This window comes from Papio anubis, chromosome 1 (genome assembly GCF_008728515.1).
Source record: "Papio anubis isolate 15944 chromosome 1, Panubis1.0, whole genome shotgun sequence".
Classification (NCBI taxonomy): domain Eukaryota; kingdom Metazoa; phylum Chordata; class Mammalia; order Primates; family Cercopithecidae; genus Papio; species Papio anubis.
In genome coordinates, this window is record NC_044976.1 from 71,876,954 (window position 1) to 71,900,064 (window position 23,111).

At 33.7% G+C, this 23,111-nt stretch overlaps 1 long non-coding RNA gene across 1 annotated transcript in view; it reads right to left on the reverse strand.

Moving 5' to 3' along the window:
- Positions 1-1,772: 1,772 nt before the first annotated feature.
- The window catches only part of LOC110744064, a 48,980-nt gene continuing 27,641 nt past the window's right edge, over positions 1,773-23,111 (reverse strand). Inside the window, exons 2-3 of the long non-coding RNA XR_002524152.2 lie at positions 7,168-7,245; positions 1,773-2,033 (exon numbers count right to left, since the gene is read on the reverse strand). This is a non-coding gene — a long non-coding RNA (uncharacterized LOC110744064). The remainder of the gene's footprint in view (positions 2,034-7,167; positions 7,246-23,111) is intronic.

Here is a 23,111-nt window from a genome sequence, read left to right on the forward strand (position 1 = left end):
TGTCTTGGCTAGTTTCTTATGCTATTTTAATTCAATGAGAATTTTTTAGAAAAAAGGATGTTTATGAAAAAGCAAGGTTCAAGGGTGGGGAGAAGGTAATGGAAGAAATGATGTGTGTGGTATAAGAATGTCAATTGCACACTTTATTTAGGAAACAGTTTTACGGTCCCATTTCTTTTGGGGACAGAAAATAAATTTGATTATTAATATATCTCTTGTAGTAAATGATTGCATTAAAATGTGAAATTCCATATATATTTCCTAATTTTTACTATATTTCCCATACCTTTCCCAACAGCAAGTCTTATTTTATCCTCATATGTGTTTTCCCCAGTCAAAACCATCTATAAGTCTCAGAGGAATCGCTATACCCAATATTTCAGAGTTGAAATTAGCTTTTTCCTGTCAATTTCTACAGAATTCTATTAAAACTTTGATAAAATAATATTTTCTTTATAAAATAAAAACATGATATTTTATTTTAATTCCTTCTTTATGTTTACATTTAAAAGTGACATATCTTGAAGATAAAATATATGATGGATAAATATTTGTAACTCACAGTTTGACATAGTGCTGTGCAAATTAAGATTCACTAAATGTAAGGTGGATGATGAATTAATAAATTATTGTACTAATAAAAGTAGCCTCTAAGTTTTGATATTTTGTTAGTTTCATACCTAAGTCTTTATATAATCAAAATACTGTCTATTAGAATGATTTATTGCTCTAATTTATTTCAAATGTACTGCATATGATTTGTTTTAATGGTACACCAGCTACTCGGTAAATATCATACATTTTCCTGGTAAAGACAAGGGAAGGAAACCACAACAAGATTAAAAATGCATCCAAAATCATAGAGTTATTAGGTTTTGTAGATGAGATTCCCCAGCAGTGGAACTTGTTCCACTGCATTACCTTGCTCTTGTGCAAAATATGTACTCATTACTACCACAGATATCATTTTAAAACATAGAATATAAACAATACTGGGGTGCACATAAAGTTTTTGGATTAAGCAAAGAAATTGCCATTTGAATAACTATACAAACACGATTTAGTATAAATTTGACATATGTATTCGTAAAATATATATTCAAAATATAACTGCTGATTTAATTAGTTTCAATACTGCTTTTTTTTCCAGCAAATTTTTATTCAGCAATCACACCATCCAAATGATACCGTGTGACATGTACTTCTATTTTTTCACAATTCAAAAATCTGTGCCCAATGCAAAATTGTCTTGTAGCACAAAAGTATGGAAATCCAAATATTTTATATGCATGATTCATGAACAGCCATAGTAATTAAAACAATTGGCAAAGATAACACCAGAGTCACATAATAGAAGGAAAATGAATCATGACTGACTTCGTGATTATTTTGTAAAATACATTATTAAATAATTGAGATGGTTATAGCCATCCATATTATTTTTAAGTTATTTTTATTAATTCATACAATTTTCAATAAATATGATTTGAGTACCTACTACCTGAAATTTTCATAGTTTATATATAACCTTTTTTTTTTTTTTTTGACAAAACACAGCAATGTAATTTGGTAAATTGACCAATGCAGCAATATTAAAGTTAAACAATAATGCATTTTCCTATTAGTAAATTCAAAATGACTAATATTTTGAAATACTCTTCCTCATATTGTTTCCAAAAATAGCCCTAGATTTCGACAACAAAAAACGGACTTATACTCTTTTGATTTCAGGATTTTTGTATCTCGAAAATAAATGTCAAATTTAGTCTTAGTTTATTTCTAAATATACTTTTAATTTTCTGTCATAGTTCTGAGCAATCCAGATATTTTTACTCGTAATACATTGTAAGGTCTTTGATTCACCATAATCATGTTCAGAGTGAATACCCTCTCAATTGTTAGTTGACAGTGAAGGAAAACATAACCTGGGCATTAACATTGGCCAAACTGAACTCCAACTCCAGTTCTTCAATTCAATGGCTGTATGACCTTGGGCAAGTTAATTGTTCTCAACTGGGCTTCAATGTCCTTATCTGTAAAGTATAAATATTTATGTATAGAGCTGTTACTATATATCTGAATAATTTACGGGTATATAAATGCATGAAAATCATAGATAATAAAAGTATTTCATACAGTTGTTGCAAGGAGTGCATGAAATAAGCATATAAGGAAGTTAACAGAGTTCCAGGAACAGTAGAATTTAAACAATTGCAGCTCTTACTGTCCCTTATTTTCACATCCTTCTTGTTTGACAACTTATATTTTGCTTCCTGTTTCATGTAATTTCTTCATCATTAACAGTACACATTATGCTGTACTTGGTAAGAAGTTGATATTGTTTTTTATTCTTTTCATGTTTATGCATTAATTATGACCTTGGACTCTTTTAAAATATTTAAAAATAAAGTTGTTAATTTCACAAATACAGTCTCTCAGAAATATATCCAGTATTAGATCATGGCACGTTATATTGCATTTTTTAAATATAAGGTATTAATTATGTACTAGAAGTAGATGAATAAATTTGCCATTTTAAGAAATTAAGATGTTGACATTTTCAATCATTACTGTAAATACAGAATGGGGTTAGATCAATTAGGAAAACAATTTATCACATAAAATAAATTACTTCTCAATGTGACTTATAGAATTTGAGGAAAATATGCCTAAAAGAGTAATAAGAGTCATTTCTATTTTTTCAGACTCATGCAATTCTAAAAGTAAACACACAAAAAAATTCACAAGTTTTTTTTAATAACCAAACAATAATCGCTAAAGATTAAAGGCTTAGTAAAAAAGAGGACTATTTTACTGAACTTACATGAGTTTGCTTGTATACATTTAATAAGAGAAAGGAAATTAGTTGTTTTTATTTTCAGACTTTAAATAACATTTTCTCACTTTGATCTAAATGTGTTCCGAGGAATATCTTTTTAAATTCATATTTCAAAGGGATGTTTTGTAGCCATTTGGTGCCAGCATTATAAAAAATCATTACAGTCAGTGCCTGAAGAGAAATGAGTGGCTGCCTTTTCATTCATTAAACTGAAAAAAAAAACCTACAAAAAATTATATGCATTAAAGCTGCATAAATGATAATACGGTAATCCTAGCTCTAATTCTGACATGAGCTGTTAAGAAGAAACCATATGTTATGTTCATAAATGTATTAAATACACACAAATGAGTCTCACTTATGTAAGAAGATTTCTAAATTATAATTTTTAGATTATGAATAGAGTGCTGATCAGAATCTAAAAAATGAAATTCCAGCAATATGCATATTCTGCGATATCTTTAGTATTCCAGTGTGAGTAAGCAACAAACAACCAGTTTGCCATGTGCCCTTTATATCTGAAAGGCCACCTGCCAGCTCATTCCCATTTTCCCCTCAATGGGTTATCAGATGAATATAAATTAGTACAGTTAGGAGATTTTCAATGGGAGCTGCATTTTCTACTCCGTTGTAAAATGGGTCAGATGGCAGCACTTACTTCGATACTGTCATTCAGATCCAAACTCATGAAGTGCAACTTGCAAACCATTGTCCCTCAAATGATTATTGCAGGCGGGCTAGGCAGCATGACAATGATTGAGTGTCTATTAGTTCAGTCCAAAAGCAACCAATCCAAATTGTTAGGGATTTTTAAAATAAAGCATGTGTTCCCAATTCCCTTTAATACCCAATTGGCAACAAGTCACTGGCAAAATCTGCTGCACAGGGCAAGTCGTTAATGTGCCTTTCTCAAAGGTAACAAACAGATGTGAAAAGAGCTGGTCTAAAAGGAAAGCATGCTGTATGCTGTTGCATTAGCTAAACTCTTAACAGGACTGGAAAAATATGCAGATAAATAAACAGTTGTGATGGTTATGACAACTGCCGACTTTAAAATAACATGGAAGAATTAAGATTTATCTCCTGAAATTGCATCATCTATTAAGAACATTTTTAATTTAAATACTTATAATTATATAAATGTTGCTTTAAATGTCATAAATCCTTGTGTATTTTCTTGTGTCTATTGTTTTCTTACTCAGGTAAGAACGTGGACTTAATTTAAATCTACAAAATTATTTTAATATTTATTTTAAAAGATTTATTTTAAAAGAATATACAAACTATTCTAAATTAAAAGTTCAGAAAATACCAAGCATTTGGCCAGGATATGAAGAAATAGAAACTCTACGACTATGTTCATGGGACTATAAAGTAGGACAATGTCTGACTGCTGTTGTGTAAAATTAAACACACTGCATACAGTGCAACCTGGCAATTCCACTCTCAGTAGATCATAAAACAATGTATGCAGGTAAGCATCAGGACACACATACAAACTTTTTCATATCAAGATTGTTAATACAAGTTTAAAATTGAAAGAAAATATCCCAAAGCACCACAATAATATAATAAATATATTGTTCTGTATTCATTTGATAGATACATTGATATAATAAAGCAATGAAAATATGTGACTATAGCTAATTACACCAACATGGGTGTATCTTAAAAAGTGACACAAATATATTTAATAACTATATATATTATATAAACTTAAAATATCCAAACATATTTCCACCTCCAGCTATCATAAGTTAATTGGGATCTAGAGTGGCATAGATTAGCCTTCATAGTAAACAATAACCAGGTGAACAAATATATGATCACAGTTTTCAGGTATTGAACAACAGTCAGCTTAGACTGTTATTCCAGAGACTAGAGGAACCCAAGAGGTGAGTCCCACAGTCACCCAGCTGTGTGCCTGGATGTCAGAAATTCTATACCTGACTATGGTGTAGAATTCAATTAGAAGAGAGGGATTCTGTTGAGACTAGGAGGCAGAGACCAGAGTAAAGGAAAGTTCGAGTTGCTAGAAGAGACAGGGGAGGGCACTAGAGAGGATAATGCTCACAGAGAAGGTGTAAAACATGTAAATGGGAGTTGAAAAAGTCTCCTAGCGCGCATCAACCAGTTTTAGCAAGAATTTTACTAAATCAGTTTAGTGAGAATCTTTCACCCTTGGTATCTGATCACTCTTCGTATTCCATCAAATTCCACATCCTCAACATTCCCCAGACAATATCTAATCACCCTGCACTGCCTTAAGTAAGAATCTTGTCAAGTTGGTTTAGCCAGATTATTTAGTACCCTTGATGTTTTCTCTTAGTAACTGTCCATCCCCTGAAACCCACATCATGCTCCTTGGCTATAAATCCTCACATTTCCATGATGGATTTGGAATTGAACTTTGTCCTATACTAATGTCTCTTTTGTAATAGTTTGAACACAATATTTTTACTGTACCAATTATTTTCCAATTCTGGTTTTCTTTAACAGAAGTTTCCTTCAAGTTCCTAGCTATTATCTGGGTTATGCTTACCAAAAATCTTACTAGAAGTGGCTGATAAAGCAGCTTCTGTCTGGTTGAGAAAGGAAGAGTGACACTTGAGGTAGCCACAGCACTGGCAATATTAGAGGTATAACATAACCACAGTGGAGAGACTTCATTAATACCTTGTTTGCAACATTCCTTCCATCCAGCTGATATACTAGCAATTCCTCAACCTAAGGGAAAGGACCACAACCAGGAGGAAAAGTCTACCCTAGGCCCACCCTAAGCAAGTCTAAAACCAAACCCCGACAACATCCTAAGAAAAAAGAAAGCATTTCATGGTTGGACCCAGTTGATTATGGACCGTAGAAATACCTTAGACATTCCAAAGATCTTCCCTAACAAAACATAAAACCAAAACAAAACATACAACTTTGAGAAAGAAGTGATCAAATGATGATTGATCTGCCTACAAGAATAAAAATCAATAATCTTTAAAATAAGATGATAGAATTGAATCCTTTACAACATATCAACAATAGCCATATGCCAAAAAATGGCAAACAAAATTACTAGACATAGAAAAATAATAAAACAGAACAGGAAAATATTGCCCAAAGAATCCGAAAAATGTAGTTAATAGCAAAGAATCTCTCGATTTCTCAGAGGCTAGATTTAATAGCCAAGTACTTTAAAGATGCTATTATAAATATTTTCAAATAACAAAAAATAAACTAAAGGAAACATTACTTTAATGGGCTAATAGGTCAGGTAACCTCAACAGATACATTGAAATTTAAAAAATTAAAATGAATATTCTAAAATTGAAATGTAACATATATTTTTAAATGTAAATGTATGGACCAGCAGATTGTGGATAACAAAGAAAAAAGTCAGTGAACTTTTACTGAATTCGGATTACTAGTAATAAGTCAGATTATTACTAGTAATAATTCTATCTGAAGAAAAGAGAAAAAGTATTATAGAAAATGAACAGAAAGATTCAGGGACTTGTGGAGGAATATCCAACAATCTAACATATCTGTAGGGGTCAAAGATGGAAAAAAAGAGATTGGGGATGAGCGTATATGAAATGAAAAGTTTTGAAATTTGTTGTAAACTATTGATTAACAAATTGAGAAAGATCAGAGAACCCCAAATAGAAAAGTCTTTTCCCTGATACATAGGCTGTAACTCTAAGCTCAGCCGGTCTCTGACTCCAGAAAAACTCTCAAGAAGGTAATAAGATCAGGGACAGCTATGCATTCTCCTGCTGACCTTTGGCCTCTGTAAATTCCTAAAATACTCTCTTTCCAAGTATTTGTATGTGATTCAGTGACACCCATCTGGCATAAAAGGACAAGACCCAGAAGGGATCTACTTTGTACAATATCCCCAAACATCACACTGAGAGTTTTGATTTGTGTAGAACAAAGGGTCAAGTAAGTGTAAAGAAAAATGTATAGAGCCTACATGAAGGATAATTACTGACACTGAGCCGTAAAGAGAAACACCAGGTTCCTGCCCGGAATTTCACACAATTGAGTTGAAAACGGAAGGCATATATACCTTGAATGTCTGTTGTAGAGCCCTCAAAACATGGTTTGAAGGAAAAAAAAGTATGTAGAAAACAATGAGCAAAAAGTTAAAGTATCTGAACAATGAATAACTTTATCTCTTGTAAACTTCCTCTTGGGGGATAAACTGGGAAAGCGATAGTAATTTGAGCGAAGTGAAGCAATCAAAAAAGACTATGGCCTGTAGGCTAAATCCAGCCCACTGTTTATTTTTGTAAATAAAGTTTTATTGAACAAAGCAACACTCATTAACTTACATTTGTCTGTGGCTGCCTTCCTGTTCAGGCTCACTTCTAACCCCATGTTACAAGGTGACTCTGTCTCTTCCTCAGGGCCTATAAAGAGAAAGATATGAATTATAAGGCCAAACTAGCAGGAGGATTTCCTCAGGGCCTATAAAGAAAAACATATGATTTATAAGGCCAAGCTAGCAGGAGAATCCCATTAAGGAGACGTAATTTAGTTTAGCCTCCACTGAGCTGGTCCTGGTTCTGGTCTGCCGCTTCCATCCAGAACCCAGACAAAAAGATCTTTACCCTGTTTACCTAGTTAACAATATTATGAAATTTGCCTTCTCAAAACACCCTGCAAAGTTGGGCTAAGTGCCTTTGTTACAGTAACTGGCTTATTGCTACCTGCTGTAACAAATAAACCCAAAAATTGAATTAAAAAAATGAAAATAAAAAACAATCTGACTCATCTGTGGCAGAACTGAGTAACTGGAACAGAGACTGTATGGACTACAATGCCTACAATACTTACTATCTGTCTCCTTACCGAAGTTTTCTCACCCCCGTTACAAGTTCTCAAATACTAAAAAGACATAGAATAAGGAAAAAACAGCAGAATGATCTCTATAAATTTGTTTCTATGAAGAAAATGAAAATAAAAATTTCTTAGTTAATGGAAAAAATAACTGGCAATAGAAAACAATAAGAAATGACTTGAAAACATAGCAGAAAGAGAGAAGAAAAGGCGATGGAGAACTTTGAAATTCAGAAAACATGATACCCAATTTTACAAGACTGCAGAATACACTGTCACTTATTCTTTATAAACTTGGTGAAATTTTTTAGTGAAAATGTTTTTCAAGTGTTAGAAAAAATTATTTTACCTATAGTAACATTCATATTGTCAGTTATTCTCCTCATTTATGATTAAAAACAGAGGAACTTTATATTATTTTTTCATAATCTTTCTTTTTCAGTTATAACATAAAATAAATTACTAGTCTACGTGCTAAAGGCCTAAATGTAATTAAAGTGTGTCACATTAAATTCACGCTCTAAATATATTTTGCAGAATTTTACATATTCTAAAACTTTGTCATAGTTGCTTATGGATTTATCTTCATGGCAAAATAGTCATATCATATATAAAATCCCATCTATTCTGAAATAGAACATATGTTCTATAAGTTGGTAAAACTGTATTAATTGAGAAAAACATTAAGGGAAGAGAAATAAAACAAATTAAGAAAAACTGAAATTTTCTTGAACAGCCACAGTATTGCATAGTCTGACAAATCATTTTTCAGTTATTCCATTTTATGCCACATTTATTGTGAAAATGATAAAAAGTAGACTAATTACTTGTACAGGTTATTTGGGACACCAAATTTTTGAAGCTTTGAATTTAATTCTAAAACAAGTTATTTATATATTTTGTTAGTAGAATTTTAATGCTTAAACACATGAATATTAGTTTCCAGACAGCATTCTTAGTGACAGAAAGAGCTATAATAGACAGTCTCTTGGTTTGTTTCCTGCCAATGAACTTTGCCTAAAATACTTTTTTTTTTTTTTTAAATACTAGAGTTGCATCTTTTCCTCTAATGCAAAACTGAGAACTTGAAACTATCACTTTCCAGCAGCATTTTTCAGTACGCTAATCCTTCTACTACATTCACAGTCTTGCTCAAGACTGGCATGGGGTCTATAAGCCTTTCTTTGGTAAGTCCTGAAACAGAAATCATATCTTGGAGATTCTGCTGAATGTACAATCAGTAAGTGACTTCTACATCGGTGGCATCTACCCAAAATTTTACATGTGTTTTCTTAGCACTTGCAGACAATGACTGACCAGAGCAAGTGACGTGACTGAAAATAAGTAGAACATTTTAGTTAAAAGTGTTTGAGATCTGTATCTTTACTAATGCGGTTTTCTCAGTCATTGTAACAAGTTTTGGCATCAGCAACTCAAGTTCATATATATTTCTTGAGATCTGAAGAGGAAAAAAAAAAAAAAACCTTAAATCCTTAAATGCTGGTTGGCAACGTGTTGTGCTGCAGGCAAGAGCCAATATGTTTCTAGATTGCATATTTTAAGCAGCATGTTATGAAGTATTGAAGATAAGTTCAACACGATCAATGAACACAAGGGCATTAAAAAACCCAAAGCTGTCTTTCTCTTTTTTCTACATACTTTAATGAGCAAAATTTGGTTATGTTAACCTTTCCTTCTGGAGTGATCATTCGCCTTTTAATGATGTTTGTATTTCTCTAAATTCCCTCTGGTGAATGTATGTTTTTCCTCCATGTTGACATAACCTTTAATATGGTTTTACTACTGTGTGTGTTCTACAATAACTATGCTGTCCTTTCAATAAAATGTTCTCCCTAACTCTGGAGCATATTTTTGGAGCTTATAATGTTCAGCGTGGGCCCATGTGCACTGTTATTAGGTAGTCAACCTACTCTTCCATCTCATTCTGGAATGTAAGTATAAAAATTAAAGCTAATGAGACTCTGTTACTTTTTGCAGACATCAGTCAGTGAGTTCCTGATATTACAGTGATAGTTATGTGGAAATCTAAGCTAAGCTCCTCTGTCCTCTGTCACTGCCCTTTAACACCACCAGCACCATCACCACCATCCCTTCACCACTAGCACCCTCATCACTTCCACCTTCACCTCAAAACCATGACCACTACCACAGTCATAACCACCATCAGCATCACCACCACCATCACCACACTGTCAGCATGTAAACAGCATATAATGTCTCTCGGAATTTGGAAAAAGAATAGTCCTCACGTCCACACTCAAATAAAGTAGCTTCATAGCTAATTAGCAAACAGCCAACGGAACTAAGAAAGGGAAACTTCTTTGCAATTCTTGTGGGAAAGTATGTTTATTGTAAGAAAAATCATATATATATCAGAGTATGTGTGTATATATATATATACAGAGAAAAAATATATATACAGAGAAAATACATATATATATCAGAAAATTAATAAAATATATCAAAAGTAGATGAAGCTGGCATAATTTGATTTCATTATATCACAGTCTTTTCCAAAACATGCAAGTACAAGCAGGTATTTGATTAAAACTGTTCATACCATTTTGGATTTAAATTTTGGTTAAATAATTTAGATTAAATAATTTAGATTAAAATCATTAAAACCATTAAAACTATTTGGGACTTAAACATGTTTTAAAATTCAATTCAGCTTGGGGTTCATGAAGAAATGTTTCATAACACTAATTTAGGGATAGAGTTCAATTATCTGACTAAAAGGAAAAAAGATGACTTCAAAGTGAAAATCAATGTTCTACATTTAAAAGAAAGGTTTTTTTTTTTTTTAATCCCCACAGTTGACAAATAATCATAAAAAGGAAGAAACGATGTCGTCCTATTAGCTCTCTGAAATAGTATTCTAACTAAAAATTCTGGAGACCTGAGAGAATGGCATATTGATACATATTTTCTGCATAGTAAAGAACAATTTTGTTTGTTCATAAAATTCCAGGAGATTTTAATCAGTTGACTCAGAGCTATATATAAGCAAATGTAATCACAGATCTTTATGAAAATAAAAACTTACCTTCCAGTTTAGTAAAATATGGAAAATAAGGATCCTTGGGCAATTAGGGGGCATTTTCTGGCATTTTAAGTATAGTTTCCAAATTCCTGAAGATAATTTAAAAATCTCCAGGGAGCATTGTCATACAGCTTGAATCTAATAAAAACTCTTATGTGGAAATTATGTGTATGTGTGTATTAACATGTTACCTAGCAATTTCATACCTAGTATTTACCCAAGAGGAAAAAAAATAACTATCCACAGAAACATGTAAACAACATGTTTATAAGCTGTTTTATTTACTACTGCCCCAAACTGGAATCAATCCACATGTTCATTAGGTGGTAAATGTATAAATAAACTGTAATACATCCATATAACGTGATATTACTCAGCAATCAAAAGGATCAACCTGTTGATATCATAAACAACATGAATAAGTCTCAAAAGCATTATGCTAAGTGAATAAAACATGAATAAAAGTCTGCATATTATATAATTCCATTTATATTACGTGTTAAACAAGGCAAATATATAGGGTTGCTTTAAGATCTAAGTTTTAAAAATTATTTATATTGTGTACATTTAAGGTATGTGACATGATGCTATGGGATACATATAGACAGTAAAATTGTTACCATGGTAAAGTAAATTAACATATCCATCATCTCAAATAGTTACTGTTTTTTTTGTGACAAGAAAAGGTAAAATCTATTTGCTTAGCAAAAATATCAAATGCAATATAATTTTTGGTAAGTATACCATTCATACTATACACTAGATCTCTATCCTTGTTTATTCTACATATCTGTCAGTTTGTATTGTTTGACCTGCATTTACCTACCCATTTCCTCCCCACCCCCATAAACACTGTTTCATTCTCTGTATATTTGATTTTTTTCTTTTCTTTAATATTTCACATACAAATGAGATCATTTAACATTTTTCTTTCCATGTCTGGTTTATTTCACTCAGCATAATATCCTCTAGGTTCATCCATGTCTGGCGAACGGCAGGATCTTCTTTTTTTAAGGCTGAATAATATTTCATTGTGTGTGTATATATGTATATACATATTCTGTATCCATTCATCCATAGACAGATACATGGGTTGTTTTCATTGACTATTGTGAATACAACTGCAATGAACTTGGAAGTGTAGATATTTTCACAGAGTTGTGATATCATTTCCTTTGGAAATATACCCAGGAGAGGAATGGCTTGGTTATATGATCATTCTATTTTAATTTTCTGAGAAAACTTCGTACTGTTTTTCATAATGGCTACACCAAAGTACATTCCTATAGTGTACAAAAATTCCCTTTTTCCACACAGCCAGTAATACTTACTATTGCTTGTCTTTTTGATAATAGTCTTCCTGATTTTGAGATTGTTTTCCATTTTATATGAAACAAATTTCAACATTTTAAAGTAAACATTGGTAAAAGTCAGTGAATGCTAGAATATATGTATAGAATATATAGAATAAGCTATAACACAGAGAACTACATATAAATGATACGAAGTGCTGGGAAGGGAAGAGTGTAGCCCCTTTAAATTATATAGAAAGGGAGAAGGGAAGTGCTGGGTAGACGAACGGTGTGGTCCCCGTCTAGGGCTCCATCCTCATGGACCTAGGTGAGGACAGGTACTCCTGCCTTCATGCCCAATTGTTGCATTTTCCAAGACCACCCCGACTTACCATGACCCCATCCTGTGCCTATAGAAACACCCGAGAGCCTAGCAGAGAGACACATAGGCAGCTGGACGTTTAGAGGAGCACATCAGTGGAGGAACACACAGGTGACTGGACTTTGAGAGGAAGGCACAGACAGGCACAGGCACTCCGGCAGGCCACTGACCAGCAGAACGACACAGAGTTTTGCTGTGGTGGTCGGAAGAGTCCTGGGGCCGCCATCTCCCTTCCAACTCCCCCATCTGCTAAGAGCTACTTCCACTCAATAAAATCTTGCATTCATTCTCCAGGCCCAGGGCAAGAACCACTGGATACAGAAAGCCCTCTGTCCTTGCAATAAGGCAGGAGTCTAATTGAGCTGGTTGACACAAGCTTATAGATGGCAAAACTAAAAGAGCACCCTATAACACATGACCACTGGGGCTTCAGCAGCTGTAAACATTCATCCCTAGAAATTATGTGTGATCACAGCCCCACAACTGGCCCATCTGTATGCTCCCCTAGAGATGTGAGCAGCCAGGCACTGAAGAAGTAAGCCACTCCCCCTGTTGCACGCCTTGCAAGGGGACAAGGGAACGTTTCCCATTTCAAAAACACATAGAACTAATGACTATCCCATAACGAAATCAATCTGAATGACAAGATGTTATATGTAATAAATAAGAGATTTTTTGCCTATGTATATGTAGATCTCTATATACAAAATAAATGTGCCAAATGCCAAAGGATTATTGCTATGGACTGAATTGTTTCCCCTTCAGAATTCATGTTGAAGACATAATCCCTAGTGGGGCTGAATTTGAAGATAGGGCATTTAGAGGGTAATTAAAATTAAATGAGGTCATAAAGGTGGGGTACTAATCTGATGGAATTGGCGGCCTTATAAGAAGAGGGGCTGATTCTTTCTCTCTCTTTCTCTCTTTCTCTTTCCCTCCCTCCCTCCCCACAGGCACACATCAAGGACTAAAGAAAGATAATGGTAACAAACTGGAAGAAAGTGGTGGCTATCTGCAAGCCAGGAAGAGAGGCCGCACCAGAAACCAATTCGGAATTGGCTGGCATCCTGACATAAGATTTACAGCCCCCAGAATGTTAAAAATAAATTTCTGTTGCTTAAACTACTCAGTCTATGGTATTTTGTGATAGCAGTCCCAGCTGACTCAGACAATTACCAAATAAGTTTCTAATTATGAAACACTTTTTCAAAAAACAAGCATAAAACATCAAACATATCTCATTATCAGTGATATAAATTGAAATGAGAGAATATATCAGTGTGCCATGCTGAGAAGATAAAGATCATGTTATCTCTGAATTTTTTATATTATGCAAAGGTCAAAACTATAGCATCATAAAAATTGTAATGTCACAAAGCTCATAAGTTCTGTATTTTTTATTTAACTTTTGCACATATATTATTGGAAATCTTAAATTACTGAAACATGAAATGCTGAAATCAGTTCATGTTATTTATGATATTGACACTAGCCTAGACTTTTTTAAAAAACCTAATCAATTGTCAGTGGTTACAATGATTATAAAATTACTTGTGAAGCTAGTTTGTGTATATACCCATAATTGAAAGAGAATTACATTCACCACTCTTTATTCACTAAAAAAAGAGAGTATATGAATCTCTTCTAAATATTCATATTTTGTTTAGTTTTTAGTCCTCCTTTGAAATGTAGTCAAGGGGGCCTTCCCAAAATGTAGATGTGTATAATATCATAAGACTTTAGTTATAACATTTGTTTCTAGAAAAGTCACTGAAAAATTCTTACTTAATGGTCTTATAGCTAAAAAGTCTAAGGAAATACTTGCTTCAACAGTAACAGTAAGCAGCTACTATTTCCTGAGGACATGTTATGTGCCAGAGTTACTGCATATAATATCCTTTCATTCTCATAACATTTCTACAAAACATACCCTACTACTTCCATTTCACCAATAAAATTAATAACTAACATTTATTAATTATTTACCAGGTGCTAAGCTCTGTATTTCACATGAATTAACTCCATTAGTGCCTACAGCAACAAGGAGTCCTTCAGAGAACAGTAGGGAACTGTTGCCAGTTATGAGGAAGTAGATATTATTTCCATCTTATGGATACGGAAGCTGAAACACAGAAACATTAGGTGACTTGTCCAATATCACACAGTCAGTGTGGGCTAAACTGTCCTGTCTCCTTCCATGGCTGCAGAATTAATCACTGTTTAGAACGTTCTGCCTGATGTCCTAAGCAAGAAGAAAATTCCTTGATGTCACCCAAAGTAACAAATTATCCAATTTTGACTCCAAAATTGAAGTATTTCCACTCTATACCATACCATCACATGAAATATAGGCATTCACCACAACACATTGTTATTAAAATATTTAGGGATCAAGACTAATATAGCAATATATTTAATAATTTTGTTTTTAATCCTAGAAATTTCAAATAATATTATGAAATATATATATACACTTATCCATTGCATTTAATTCTTATACTGCAATCTGTATATACAATTTTAAGTATTGTTGGTTAACATTCACTTAAGATTTTGATAGATTTGTTGACAAATGAATGATATACAATATTATATTATCTTCATACATAATCATAATTCTATGAATACAGGGATCCTAAATAGCTAGATTCCTTAGGTATCCCCTATAGATGTGATAGCATTGGCTTGATTATGAGCTGTTCAAATTTTCAATTGTACTACATTCAGTTGACCTCTTGTCAAAGAACTATGTTATTATATGCTATTTTTCTAGGATAATCAGACACTCTGCATGGTGTAGTAATAGAGTAATTGAGTTTTGGATACCTCGTGTTTAATATATGGACTTTTTATATTGCTTACTCTTCCTCCCTCAATAGTCTTTTGAAACATTATAGGAGAACATTCTCCTGTCTTTTTCATAGTTAATATTTCTGTCTTTTCTCATAATTGCATATTGACTTATGTTCATAATTGCCATTAATAAACAACCTCTTTTAAAATGTAATGTATATAATAATGTAAAACATACATTTAATATAAAATTATGATAACTATAAACATAACACTTTTTCTCTAATAATCGCTGGGCTCATCTCTCAATAGCTCGGAAGAGTGCATCTTTTACCCAATGAAAAATAATTTTATTTATTAATACCCAGAAAGTTTAAAAACTTTCCCATTGTTCTGCAATAAGATTTAACTGATCAAGAGACTTGAAAGTCATTTACAACAAAACATTTTAACTTTATTCCTAACTTCTTACTTGAAAACAGAAAAAAAAATAAAATAAAGGTGGTTCAAACACAATGGTAAGGCACTGGCTTGTATAACAGCATAGGTCAGCTACTGTTTGATTTGGAAGCCCAAACAACATCATCCAGACCTATTTCTCATCTGAGGTTTCACAATCCTCTACGTGTGCATTATTCTCAAGATCTATGTGATGCCCCCATCAACCAGTAAGAGGTATTTTCTTTTCTTCTTCTTCTTTTTTTTTTTGGCCATGTTCATGTATATCAGAAGAGAAAACATCTTTTTTGAGATTGTTCTGTTAGGACTGATTTGAGACAGCTCGGTCAGTTCAGTCAGCAGTGGCTAGAGGTACCTGATGCTGGGAATAATGTAATGCTCAGAATACAGCCTGGAACATTTTACTAACTCAGTAGATGTTCACTATTGTTATTACTAACCAACTACAGTTTCTATGCTACCTCTGGAGCTAGAATACATTTGAATTAAGCCAGTGGAGTACCATTGCAGTTATGGGTACTGTTGCCTGAGAAAAGCGTCATAGATATTGCCCAACTTCAAATTCAAACATCCACATCCACTACACCAACCCCTGTCTGCACCGAGTGTTCATTTTCTCTCACCAGCATTGTTCTACTGTGTCCAATATTAAGATATTTTTTATGAGTAGAAAAGCAGACTCCATTTTTTTCTCATTTTACACAAAATTAATTATATATCTATTTTATCTTTTGAGATTGTTTTAATGCAGACTATTACTAAGAGGTTCATTTATGTTTTCAATCTTTGTCTTCCTCTCTGCTTCAATTTTCATGATTGCTATTGATCTGTCTTCAGATTTAATGAACCTTAGAGTCTAACCTATGTTAGGTAAGACTAATTCACTATGTTAAGTTCACATAGTGAGAACTTTTGACCTTCAAGGTACTGTAGTTTTTAATTCTAGAAATTCCATTTGGCCTGTTATTAGAGTATCAATTTATCTCTAAAATTCCCAGCCTCTTAATCTATTAGATCCTTATTTTCCTAAATTTGCTTTAAGATCTGTATAATTGTTTTGAAGTACTTTTGTGATTATTCCTAACTGGCAACTTGTGATTTTTCTTCTGTTGACTATGCTCTCTGTTAATCACGGGTGATATTTTCTTGCTTCCCTGAATTTCTAATGTTTTATAATATAATCTAGATATTATGTAAAAAGGACTACGGAGACTGAGGTAAAATTTTTTATTCTTATAAAAGTTAAGTTCAATGTTCTCCCTGGCTTATGGATTTGATAAATTGGTTGTGTACCTAGTACCCCTGATAACCTTTTGTATTGGTTCTAAAAATGTCTGCAGTTATTTTGGAGGAAGTTATCAACATAGAAAGTTATATAATCAACAATGATTGATCTACTGCTCATGTATTTTATTCCTTTTTATTTTCCTAATTACGACTATATTGTCATTAACTACCAAAATATTTTTATTTTTAAAATGAAGAACAATGACCAGAAAACATTTCATATTTTTTAAATAATTGTAATTTATTCAAGTCTTATTTTAGGTTCAGGGACATATATGCAGGTTTGTTATAGGTAAATTGAGTGTCATGGAGTTGGGTGTATAGATTATTTTGTCACCCAGGTAATTTTTCATCATCCTCCTCCTTCCAACCTCCACCATTAGTAGGCCTCAGTGTCTGTTGTTCTCTTCTTTGTTTACATATGTAATCAATATTTAGCTCCAAGTTATAAGTGTAAACTTGGCCACATTTGGTTTTCTGTTCCTACATTATCTTGCTTAGATAATGGCCTCCTGCTCCATCCATGTTGCTGCAAAGGACATGATATTGTTATTTTTTATGGCTGTAAAGTATAACATGGTATATATGTATCCTTTTTTTTTTCTTGTCCAGTCTACTGTTGACAGGTGAATTTAGGCTGAATCCATAACTATTTTATTATAAATAGTGCTGTAATCAACATATGTGTTCAAGTGTCTTTATGGCAGAAAGATTTATATTCCTTTGGGTATACACCCAATACCGGGATTGCTAGGTTGAATGGTTATTTGATTTTAAGTTCTTTGAGGAATCACCACGTTGCTTTTCACAATAGCTGAGCAAATTTACATTCCCATCACCAGTGGTATAAGCATTCCCTTTTTTCCACAACCTCACCATCATCTGTTTTTTGTTTGTTTGTTTGTTTTTGTTTGTTTTTTTTTTTTTTAGTAATAGCCATTCTGACAGTATGAAATTGTATTTCATTGTGGTTTTATTTACATTTCTCTAATGATTAGGGATGTTGGACATTTTTCATATGCTTATTGGCCATGTGTATGTCTTCTTTAAAAAAGTGTCTGTTCATATACTTTGCCCACTTTTTAGTGGGGTTGTTTGTTTTATACTTGTGCATTTGTTTAAGTTCCTTGTAGATTCTACATATGAGACTTTTGTTGAATGCCTAGTGTCCAAATATTTTCTTCCATTCGTTAGGTTATATTCACCATGTTGATATTTTCTTTTGCTAAGCAGACGCTCTGTATTACAGTTAGGTCTCATATGTTAATTTTTTTTTCTTTCTTCTTTTTTTTTTTTTTACAATTGCTTTTGGTATCTACATCAAAAAATCTTTCCCAGGGCATCAGTCTAAAAGGGTATTTCCTAGATTATTTTCTGGGGTTTTGATAGTTTTGGGTTTTACATTTATGTATTTAAAATGTAAAAATCTTGAGTTGATTTTTGTGTATGCTATAACGGGAACAGTTTCAATTTTCTGTTATGATTAGCCAGTTATTTCAGCACAATATACTTAACAGTGAGTCCTTTCCCCATTGCTTGTTTTTGTCGACTTTATCAAAGATTGATGATTATAGTTTTTCCTAATTCTGTGATGAATATCTTTGGCAGTTTGATAGAAATAGCATTATATCTGTAAACGGCCATTTAAACAATATTGATTCTGTCTATTCATGAGTTTGAAATGTTTTTCCATTTGTTTGTACCATCTCTGACTCCTTTAGCAGGTATTTTGAAATTCTCATTGTACAAATCTTTCATCTCTCTGGTTAGTGATATTCCAAGATATTTTTTGTGGCTATTGTGAATGGCATTGTGTTCTTGATTTGACTTTCAGCTTGGACGTTGTTGGTGTGTAGAAATGCTACTGATTTTTGTACACTGATGTGGTATCCTGAAACATTACTGCAGTGATTTGTCAGTGCCAGGAACATTTTTGTGTACTCTTCAGGGTTTCCTAGGTACAGAACCATACCATCAGTAAAGAGAGATAGTTTGAATTCCTGTCTTGCTCTTTGGATGTCTTTTATTTTTTGCTCTTGCCTGGTTGCTCTGGCTAGCACTTCCAATAGTATGTTGAATAGGAGTGGTGAGAGACGGCATCCTTATCTTGTTCTGGTTTTCAAAGATAAGGTTTCCAGTTTTTGCCTGCTTAGTATGATGTTGGCTATGGGTTTGCCATAGATGGCTCTTATTATTTTGAGGTATGTGTCTTTGATGCCTAGTGTGTTGAGGGTTTTTAACATGAAGGAATATTGAATTTTATTGAAAACCTTTTCTGCATCTACTGAGATAATCATGTGATTTTTGTTTTTAGTTCTATCTGATAAATCATATTATTGATTTGTGTATGTTGAATAAACTTTGTATCCCAGAGATAAAGCCTACTTGATTATGATAGATTAGCTTTTTGATGCATTGCTAAAATCACTTTGCTAATATTTTGTTGAGGATATTTGCATCTACATTCATCAAGGATATTGACCTGATTTTTTTTTCTTTTTTGTGGTGTTTCTGCCAAGTTTCCATAATAGGATGATATTGCCCTCATAAAATCAGTTCCTCCTCCACAACTTTTTGGAATAGTCTCAGTAAGAAAATGGTATCAGATATTATTTATACATCTGGTAGAATTTGGCTGTGAATCTCATTTGGTCCTGGGCTTTTTCTGTTGGGTAAGCTTTTTATGAATGATTCAATTTTGAAACTTGTTATTGGTCTGTTTAGGATTAAATTTCTTTCTGCTTCAATTTTGGGAGGTTGCATATTTCCAAAAATTCTTTTTCTTCTAGGTTTTTTAGATTGTGTGCAAAGTAGTCTTTATAGTAGTCTCTGAGGATGTTTTGTATTTCTATGGAGATGGTGGTAACACTCTATCTTTCCTGATTGTTTATTTGGATCTTCCCTCTTTTTTTCTTTATTCATCTAGCTAGTGGTCTAACTTATTTATTTCTTCAAAGAATCAGCTCCTGGACTTTATCTTTTGTAGGCTTTTTTTTTTTTTTTTTTTTTTTTTTTTTTTTACATTGCAATTTCCTTCAGTTTAGCTCATTTTGGTTATTTCTTGTCTTCTCTTAGCTTTAGGCTTAGTTTTCTCTTGTTTCTCTAGTATCCCTAGATGTGATGTTACATTGTTCCTTTGTGATCTTTCTAACTTTTTGATATGGGCTTTTAGTGCTAGATACTGTCTCTTAACACTGCTTTAGCTGTGTGCCAGAAATTTTGGCATGTTGTACTTTTGTTCTCATTAGTTTCAAAGAATTTCTTCATTTCATCCTTAATTTTATTGTTTACTCAAAAATAATTCAGGAATAGGTTATTTAATTTTCATGTAATTGTATGGTTTTGAGCAATTTTCTTAGTATCAATTTCTATTTTTATTGTGCTGTGGTCTGGGGGTATGGCTGGTATAATTTCAGTGTTTTTGAATTTGCTGAGGATTGTTTTATGGCTTATTTTGTGGTCAACTTTAGAGTATGTGTCACTTGCAGATCAGAAGAAAGCATATTATATTGATTTGGGGTGGTGAGTTCCGTAGATATCTACTAGGTCTCACTGTTCAAGCATCTAGTTCAGGCCCTAAATGTACTTATTAGTTTCCTGTCTTGATGATCTGTCTAATATAGTAAGTCAAGTGTTGAAGTCTCCCACTAATATGCACGGGAGTCTAGATCTCTTTAAAGGTCTCTAAGAATTTGCTTTATTACTCTGAGTGCTCCTGTGTTGGTTGCATATATATTTACGATAGTTTGGTCTTCTTGTTGAATTGAACCTTTACCATTATTTAATGCTCTTTTAACCTTTTTATCATTGCTGGTTTAAAGTCGGCTTTGTCTGAAATTAGAATAGCAACCACTGCCTTTTTCTGTTTTCTATTTGCTTGGTAGATTTTTCTCTATCCCTATACTTTTTCCCTATGGGTATCACTGCAAGTGAGGTGGGTTTCTTGAAGACAACATACTGTTGGATCGTGCTTCTTTATCCAACTTGCCACTCTGCCTTTTAATTGGAACATTTTGCCATTTACATTCAAGGTTAATATTGGTATGTGCAGATTTGACCCTGCCATGATGTTGTTAACTTATTATTATACAATCACACTTGTTAGTGTGATTGCTTTACAGTGTCAATGGTCTATGTACTTAATGTGTTTTTATGGTGGCCAGTTATGTTCTTTCCTTTCCATATTTAGCATTCCCTTAAAGTTCTGTTGTAAGGCAAGATCAGTGATAATAAATTCCCTTAACATTTTTTTGTATAAAAGGGATTGTGTTTCTCCTCTACTTTTAAAGCTTAGCTTTGGTGGATATGAAATTCTTGGCTGGAATTTTTTTCTTTTAAGAATGCTGAATAGACAGGGCATGGTGGCTCATGCCTGCAATCCCAGCATTTTGGAGGCCAAGGCACTTGGATTACCGGAGGTCAGGAGTTCAGGACCAGCCTGGCCAACATGGTGAAACCCTGTCTCTACTAAAAAATACAAAAATTAGCCAGGCATGGTGGTGGGCACCTGTAATCCTGGCTACTTGGGAGGGTGAGACAGGAGAATTGCTTGAAACCGGGAGGCGGAGGTTACAGTGAGCCAAGATCACGCCGTTGCACTCCAGCCTGAGTGACGACAGCAAAACTCTGTCTCAAAAAAAAAAAAAATGCTGCATATAGTGCCTCCCCCCCATCCCTGAAACTTTTCCAGCTTGTATAGTTTCAGCTGAAAGGTCCACCATTACTTTGATGGGGTTCTCTTTGCAGGTAATCTGCCCCTCCACTCTAGCTGCCTTTAACATATTGTCTTTCATTTTGACCTTCAAGAATCTGATGACTGTAACAAGAAGTGTCATCTTGTGGGTATCTTCATTCCCTGGATTTGAATGTTGGTCTCTCTAAGCAAGTTTGGGAAAATTTTCACGGACAATATCCTGAAGTATCTTTTTCAGGTTATTTTCTCCCCCTCTCTTTCAGGAATGCCACTGAGACAAAGATTTGGTCTATTTACATAATCCCATATGTCTCAGATATTTTGTTCATGCTTCTTCAATCTTTGTTTTTATTTTTGTCTTACTGGGTTATTTTGGAGAACTAGGCTTTGAGCTCTGAGATTCTTTCTTCAGAGATTCTTTCCTCAGAGAAAGAATCTGGTTGATTGTGCTGTTAATACTTGTGATTGTATTCTGAAATTCTTGAAGTGAGTTTTTCAGCTTTTTAAGATCAGTTTGGTTCTTTTTGAAAATGGCCATTTTGTCTTTCATTTTCTGTATCATTTTATTGTATTCCTTAGAATCCTTGGATTGGGTTTTGACTTTCTTCTGAATCTTAATTATCTTCACTTGTACTTATATTCTGAATTGTGTTTCTGTCATTTCAGCTATTTCAGCCTGAGTAAGGACCATTGCTTGGGAATTAGTACAGTGGTTTGGAGATAAAAGGCACTCTGGCTTTTTGCGTTACCAGAGTTCTTGTGCTTGTTCTTTCTCATCTGTGTGGCCTGATGTTCCTTCAATTTTGAAGTTGCTTCTTTTGATGTTTGTTACTGTTTTTTTGCTTTTATGTTGTCTGATGTCCTTGGGGTTTGATTATTGTATAAGGTAGGATTGGTTGACCTTTATGGGACCAAGCCTCAGTTCAGCACTTCTGGGCTGCATCCTCTAATTCTAGGTGGGTGTTATTAGGCCTCCAGCTTTGTTCTCTGGACTCTCAAGTTTAGGAACCTACTGCATTGGAGTGGCCCAGGTATTTCTGGACTGCTGGCCATAGCACTCTAATGGGTGGAGCCAATCAAAGTCCTTTGTTGGGGCAGTGGCAGTGGAATCTGTGCTTACTTGCATATGCTACTTGTGGCACTAGCTCAGCAGGGTGCATGCACATCAGCTGGGGCAGGGCACTGACAGGAGCCAGACTGCAGTCTTACTGCAGTGCTGTCAAGCTGGCAGCAGTGTCGGGGGGCAGCACTGATGGGAGTGGGGCTGCTGGCCCCCATGTGTGCATTTGTGGGGGCAATGATGTTGGCATTGGGTGCAGGACTATTGGCGTTTGTGTTAGCATTCACAGTGGTAGCAATATCAGCACAGATTGGGGATGGTGTTCTATATTCTTGATGATAAAAGGAATTGCATCAATAGTTCACCATTAATATTATATCTGCTCTGGGTTTTATTTTGATGTTGT